Source organism: Lepeophtheirus salmonis, chromosome 11 (assembly GCF_016086655.4).
Source record: "Lepeophtheirus salmonis chromosome 11, UVic_Lsal_1.4, whole genome shotgun sequence".
NCBI classification, from domain to species: Eukaryota; Metazoa; Arthropoda; class Copepoda; order Siphonostomatoida; family Caligidae; genus Lepeophtheirus; species Lepeophtheirus salmonis.
The window spans coordinates 11,883,583-11,891,946 of record NC_052141.2 but is presented as its reverse complement, the minus strand read 5'-3'; the positions used below and the strand labels follow the sequence as shown (position 1 = coordinate 11,891,946).

General features: G+C 34.9%; 1 pseudogene; it reads right to left on the bottom strand.

Moving 5' to 3' along the window:
- Window positions 1-641: 641 nt before the first annotated feature.
- Window positions 642-1,979, bottom strand: LOC121126216 (leukocyte elastase inhibitor pseudogene; annotated as a pseudogene).
- Window positions 1,980-8,364: the final 6,385 nt, after the last annotated feature.

Here is an 8,364-nt window from a genome sequence, read left to right as displayed (position 1 = left end):
ACGACAAGCACGTTTAGAGAAGTCAAATCGCTGAACCAAAATTTTTACTACTTTTTACAATAAAATGACATATATTAGATCAATTTTGCGTTTTCTCTGAGCTCTTCTCACGTGGCTGGGTTATTGGTGTTGACCAATGACTTCACGTGCCCCCCCCAACAAAAAAAAATCATCTGAATGCGTTAAATTACGCGATTGAGGCAGCCGAACAAATGGTGCATTTCTCGAAATAGCGCAATTACCATATTTGCTTTGCAACAAATCGAATCTAACGTACAATGTGTGATAAGAAGCATCGTCTTGTTGAAACCACATGTTTGCAAGTCCATAACTTACAACTGGTGCAAAAAAAAAAATCAGTTAATAAGGTGCAATAGCTATTTCCATTCACAATAACGTGGCAACTATCATCATCAACGAAAAAATATAGCTTAATGATACCTCCTGCATGAAGTTCATACCAGATAGTATTTCTTTGGGGATGAATTGAGAAAGTACGGGTCACTATTCCTTTTAACCTTTTCATGTAAAACCATCAGAAAAAAATCCAAAAATTAGGCTTGTGTCGAAAATTGTATAACTCAACCTTTGGGGTCATCTTTTTGATAAATTATGTGCACAATGGTAATATATCACCTTAATTTATAGTGTGGATGAATTTGTTTATTATAGGTCAATAAAGTATTATTGGCACATAAAAAAATAATACAAAATCTGATAAAAACAATTATGTGCTTGATGGATCCACGACTTTTCCAGAAAATAATACGAGTCCAGTGGATTTATCTTTAATTATGAAAATAAATGGACGGTCAACGACAAGAGGCTTAGTAATTATCATAGAAGTACATGTAGGTATAATCATTGTAGCTGCAGCCGCCTCACTCCCCTCTTCATTAACTTCAATTATGGCTTTTTGAGCAATTTTAGAAACGTATAGTTCTCCTGGACCTCCAGCCATACCTGAAAAGTCAGACTTTTCATCAAACATATCCTTCAATCCAAGGGACTTGCAAGCATCTCCGAGATCATGAAATGATTCCAACTTAAACTTTGGCAAATAAATTGGTGTTTTATTTCGATGAATTAATTTATCAAGGGTTGAGGGATTGAAAGCATCCGTTGCTACCTTTTGTTCCAACTCCCCAAGTCCGAATCTTTCTTCTGGGACTAGAAGATACATGGTGATCCGTTCTCCTTTATATGGCAAAGCAGCAATCGTACATTTTAGATCTTCATTATATGTTGAAGCGTATTTGATGTCGGACGCAAACATGGTTGGGACTTTGACAATTTTCTCTGAAGATACAAAAAAATCTCTCTCTGTTGTATTAATGGGATCAAATTTTGCCAACCAATCCCCCTTGAAATAAATGGCATTTACCAAAACATTCACAGTATCAGTGTTAATTGAACCAAGGGCGAATAATTCTTTGACCTTTCCATTGGTTTGTTGTAAAACCCAATCATTCATGATTTTCCTTGCTTCTTCAGCTTGATTAAAGTCTAAGGATTGAATTTCTGATTGAAAATGTTTCTTCACATCACTCAAATACTCTTCTCGTAATTCCAACCTCTTGGACGGAAAAACAGAATTTGCAACCTCCAAAGTAATGTTATCATCCGACTTTGTCACAGATGTGATGTCTGAGTAGGCAGACTTTAGCAATTCCATATCTTCTGGAAGATGAAGAGCCTCCTTGATTTGTTGAAGTGTGTTTCCCCTTGCTCCAAGAGCAGCCATGGAAATAACACTGGAGATGCTATAGCTTGAAAAAACGGCATTTTGATCAGGAGTTGTGGCTTGTAGAAGGAGATTACTTCCAAATTTGTAAGATCCTTGAGCAATAGAGACCAAGTGTGGCTTTTGTACGAGGTTTTCACTCATTTCCCTCTTTCTTTCGAGTTATAAGAACGATATAATAGAATAATAGTGTGTTTATTAATAGAGATGAGGCTTAGTACTAAATAATTTTACACTATTGAAGAAACAATATCAAAAATGATGGATTATTTGTTATGAGTCATTATCCCTGACATTAACATATTTTATAACCTGCTGTTGATATGCTAAAAAAAAGAAATTCAAAAATCCCATGTCCAGTAGGGTGGAGCTTATTTTATTAAGTTTGAGAAATGTGGAAGTGAGAAGATCCCTTAAAGTTTTTCCTTTTAGGCTAAATACATAGTACATAAATTTTAAACAGTTTTGAAAGATATTTAGAGGCAGCTCAAAGACTCCTTAGTTTTGAAAATTTACGAGTTTTTTTTTTATCATACCTTTTTACTGTTTCACAGGGGAAACCCTTCTATATTGAAAATAGGCTTAGTGCAAAGAAATATTGTAATTATATTTAAATTTCATTGCACTCATGCTATTTTAAATGTAGAAGGGTTCTCCCATTTAAAACAGTAATTTATTTTCTCGTCCCAAAAATCTTAAAACAGACAATTGATAAAAACAAGGGTCTCAATTGAAATGTTCCATATGTTTCACTCCCACCTAGTTAGCCAATTATTCACATCCATAGTTCAATCATTGTTTGGAATTGTTCGCAGCTTAACAATAGCTTATGATAATTCAACCAATCAAGGGTCAAAACACTCATTCTGGGAATGAAGCTGAAATATTCACAGCTGACAAAAGAAGACTGTATTTTTATGTATTGTATATTACATTTTTTCCAAAGAAATGTATTTATTTTTCTACAAAATTTAATATATAATTTTTTTTCTCATAAAATTTAATTTTTGACATTTTTTGCGAATACCTTGGGATTTTTTAATTTTTTTTTCTCTCAAAAATCAAACCTGCTATGATACACAAAAAATGAAACTTTTTGAAAAAAATTGTAAAATAATTTTAATTATTTCATTTATTGTAAAATATCTGAAAATATTAAATTTTCCGATAAAAAAATTAAAAATCTGCAGCTATTAAAAAAAAAAAATTCAAAAATCTATAACAAAACAAAAAAAAATTATATTTTGAGGATTTTTTTAATTGAAATAATGAGGGGGGGGCATACCCTCTCCAAGCTACCCTCTGCAGACACCCCTGATAAAAATATCATCATAGATTTAAAAAATATATATATCATTTTATACGTTCCTGATTAAACTTATAAAAGAGTAGTTCAACTAATTTCTCCAAGTCCAACACCAACACCAATTGATTTAGTGGGAGTAAGCCACTTTTTCAAGCTCACCATGCATTGCTACGGGAGATTATGCTTGTTAATTATAATTTTAAGGTTCTTAAAATTTGATTAATCATCGACGTATATATCATCACTGTATTTTTTATTCAAAAAAGGATCCAATAAATAAATATTTTTGTAATGTCTTTTAGCACCAATTTGTATTAGTATCACTTTCGCCAACGTTCACTCGGGCTAACTTGGCTTTTCTAAAAAAAAAAAATCGCTATACTATAATTGATGTGTGTCTGAGCTCTCTTAATCATTAATGTAGCCGTGCTTAGCGACAATGATGACATCCAAGGGGCAGTGGAAGGCCAAGTACCCACTGAGGATGTACCCCTCTTTTATGGAGTCCATTGCTGGCTGACAGTGGCTTTGAGGGTCTCGGTGGTTGGATGATGTAAACTGCAGACCTTTTGCTCGACATGCACCCAAAAGGTGTAGTCGAAAGTGTTGGCATCAGGGATGTAGGTGGGTCAAAAGAGAACTCAAAAGATGGGGTTCTTTCATTGGTGGATACAAAAGTAGCCTCTCCAACATCACAAGACTCTTTTCCCCCACTTTTTTGATTCAAATCAACAGAGGTATCAGAGTAGCAGGTGAAGATAGATTACAAGCTACTAGGGGTGATGACTTATCGAACGAGCTTATTCCTTTTAATGTACCAATCATTCGTAAAAATAAAATTACTTATAATTTTTCAGAATATCGAACGCCTACACAACCTTGTATATTTGCTATAATGTCAAATAAAAACACAACTGTACATAAGAGAATCAAGAAGAAGAGGATGGGTCTGAACAAGTGATACAACACGTATACAGTCAAATGCTGAAGAGAAGATAGAACGAAAAATTACATTAAGAGAAAAATGAAATACGGAGGCAGCACTACAAAAAGATGTAAGCATGCTAGAACACAACAGTAAAAAAGATGAGAAAAGGAGCAAGACAGCTCACAGAAGAGATGCGTAAGCAATACAAGCTTTCGCGCGAAGTAACACATGAGGAGAGTACAATTAGTAAAACTCAAACGGAGAAAAGGAAGAAAGAGATATCCTTCACCAAACATGATGAAATTGAAGGGGAAAAAAATCAAGGATGTCAATCATAAAAAAGAAGGGCCTCTTCCCCTGCAACAACCGATACTCAGTCAAAACACCTAAAAGCCTAAGTTGAGCAATGAAAAGAAAGAGGAACAAGATGATGAAGTTATTGAGGACGACGATGTTTCATTTATTGAAGATTCTTCAAACTTAGAACATTAAAAGGAGTATTAAATCAATTAAAAAGATTGCTTACTTTGAACTGGATGGCCAAATATCAACATCATTGACTCTGGTAAAAGTGCAAGCAAATATTTATACTCTAGAAATGGTCTATGAAGTTCTGAAGCTTATCGATGTAACACTCAACAAGACAGTGAAAACACTACAACTTGGGTACAAAACAAAACAGTCTTCGAACAGAAAATTGTAAGTTGAAAACTACAAAAAAAAGATACACGAACTTCAAGAAGTATGAGGACATGGGATAGAAACAATACTCAAATTCGTTAGTCAATCATGAAGAATGGGGCATGGATATCATCCAATGCAATGGACAAAACACATCTTGCCGCCAACACATATAAAGAAACCTTTTTGGAATGGAAAGGGACAGATCTGACAGATTATTATGCATGAGGAGTACTATGCCTCCTCCCATTATGGAAATAGCGCCATAGGGAGTATAAACACTGCTAGAATCAATATGGTTTATACAACTTCTTTCATTTCCTTTCGGAAACACTACCATAGGAGAACACCAGTCCGATGGCTCCACACACACCTCAATGACATCTAGTTTGACGAGTTTTTAGAATTCTTGTTATACTAGAGCAAGATGGTGAATCTTCAGAGTCATGACAATGTATGATTCCACCTTCGATTCTATTTTGATTTTATATTCCTCTTCCAATTTCCAAAATACTTGAAACATGGATTTGAATTTCGGAGAATTAATGGGATCTGTGGTCACTTGCTGAATAATCTTGACTACTCCGAAGGTACTACTGGCCTCTCTTCCAAGTAATACAGAACCAGAAGAAACCACATATATTTCTTTCTGGATTCACCCGTCTCTTTTCATAATATATCCTGTAAATACCCCAATCATAGGCAATGTCTGATGATCCGGTCCGTTCATTAACATAGTTGGATTTCTTAAAATGTATTTATTGATATGACAATCATAAACACTTTTTGGTCACGACCTTTATATATGCCTTCCACAAGCACTTCCGTCCTACAAACATAATTAATATTCTTCTTTGCTGTTGCATTATCTTCAACGCTTAATATGGGTTAATACGGAGAACCAATTAACTCCTCCACAATCTCTAGAACTATCCTCTTCTGGATTTGTTCCATTTACTGTCATTTGTCTCTCGGGTGAACCTCTTTTCCACCCTACTGGCAGGGTTTTCTCATTGATCCATGAGCTTCGAATGTATATTGCTTCACTTAATCCTTATGTCTTTTTTTTATGTCTTCGGGTTCCAATCGCCTGAGCCTGAACTTTGGACTCATTTTTAAACTCAAGAGCCCATCTTCCCGAACATTACTCCGCTCTGTATTCATGCACGTTCTTTTCTGGTGTAAGATCACCATCCCTTAAGAGCCTCCATTTTACCTTGTTGCTCTTTAATTTGGGTACAATTGTATCTATGATAAACTCGTCCCTCATATGTCTATAGGCACATGTATTCACTTGAGTATTAAATTTTGATTTTTCTTCTTGTATACATCGATTAAATTTATATCTTTCATACGTTATATTAGTCTTATAGAGTTCAGAATTTTTGAAATCCTGACAAAATAGACTACGAGTCGTTCCTGTTGTCCTCTAGGACGTATCCTGCCTCTCTTGCCATTCCTGTAGCGGGTGCCCATATAAGCCCATTATATTAAGATCATAAGTGCTTCCACACCTACTTGGATAAAAGGATAGCACTTCTTATTTCTTTAGACCCCTTGTCCAATCCTGCAGCAACACATAAGTCCTATATTGCTAGCCAAATAACTTGAAATTCTCACAAGCACTGCCTCAGAGATCCAATGGCTTCAAAGTGGGTAGACTAATACTATTTGGAGCCATATTCTGTCTTGGAAGAATCCAAATACACATTTAATTCGCTATTTTTGTGTGTGTTGTATTCCGGACACCACGTGTAGCCTTGTATTAGTAAATACCAACTGATTTTTATTGTCAATTAATACATGTAAGCATAAATAAACACATAAAGTAGCATACATATATATATATATTAATAACATACACAAGCTACATAAATACAACATAGACCACATTTCTCTTATTAATAATCATAAGATTCCCATTCTAAACCGACTCGGATGAAGCAGCTTCTTTCTTCTTGTCGCCGGGAAACTTTTTGAATCCGAATAAAAAAAATACGTTTTGAGGGTTCATATATGCTATGATATTCTCATAAAAAAAAATGGAAGAAACTTAAATTTTGAAAAGTTATGAGTAGGACATACTCGTAATTTAGGCACACAAGCTGAGTTTTTGCCGTCTTTTTCTGTTTATGTTATGTTTAGAACAATCCAATAATGAGGAAGACTGATTATTATATTATTTACAAAACTATATTATATTGTAACATTCTAACAATCAGCCCATCTCATGGCAATCCCATATTAATAATCCTTCTCCTCCCCCAGGACCTAGTACTAGAGAGAGTGACGTTCAAACTGGTTTAGCAAACTACTAAAACCACAACAGTTTACATATTTAAACTTGTTACAATTTACAAGTTTTACTCGTGAGACTCACTAGCACATCGATTTGGACAGATATTTGATACAGAACGTACAACATAACTTTATACCTTTTAAATCGTGGAGTTATTTTTCGTTCTCAAGCTATGGACCGATTATTTCCCCTCCACATGATTTAGTAGTTGTATAAATGAGTTATTTGCTTTTCTTTTCATAATTCTTAATTTTTTTTTTTACTCTGAGCAAGAATATTGTATTGAATTCGGTCAAAATATATAATTACTCCTCAAAGTCGCCAAAATTGATCGTCACATTAACAGAATGAGAATTGGGTAAATATTATTGTTCAATGGGATCACATTAATTTGGTAAATATTCAGAATTGATGGTGTACTCCATGCAGAGGCTGAAGCTACTGCAGACACTTAGGGTGTACTCTGCACTCAAGGAGGCCCATGCCTTGTTGACAGAGGTATTCAAGGCGCGGTTGCTGTAGTGGCGTCTTCTCCAGGCCTTGCACTCCACTTCTCATTAGAAAAGACTTTTCTCTGATGTTCCGTCAACATAGGCCGCGGAATACGCTGCAAAAACTGTTCTCCTCCCTTTTTAGAGTCCTTAACACTACGGATGACCATATCAACAACTGAGAACTTCTGTTAATTCTTGAAGGCCGACTTCAGGCAGTTGACGTACATGGAGGTTTTCCTGCTTGATCCTGTAGAGCGTTTGAGGTCATTGCCGACCTTCAAACGCATGGTAACCCAGTAAATAGTCTTCCGCGAGGCCCCAGTCTGCTTCTAGATGGTATTCTGCCAAAAGCCCGCGATGTTTGATATTATTACAAATACCGAGAAGTGACATATAGTTTTATCCAAGGTTAATATTACTACAAAGTTATACCACAACGATTTTCCTACCTTCCACCACACTTTTTAATAGTGACCTCGAAGAGTATATACTGTTACTTTTAATCGTATAATTTCTAATATTATATGCTGCTAAAATACTGTTGTTATACTCTATGACGTAAAAATATGTCCCTCTTGCCCAGCAGTCGCTACGTTATATCAAATTGAAAATTCTGGCAAGGCCGATTTTATGATGGTATAACCATGTATTTCTATTAAGCTTGGTTTATTTGTATTTAAATACGAATGTTGGTGTGTGTGTGTGAGAGACCTGGAATCACAGCCAAAGCAATGGATCAATTTTCCTTAAAAATTTATTTAATATCAGATCATATAACTTTGTAACTCTCTTCAACACATTTTCTCCTAGGTATATGATGAATAATTTAAGAAGCAAGGAGGCATAACATGTTTACCTGCTGTTATAATAAAGTTTATTTAAACATAGAACTATCATGTAATCCACCTCTTT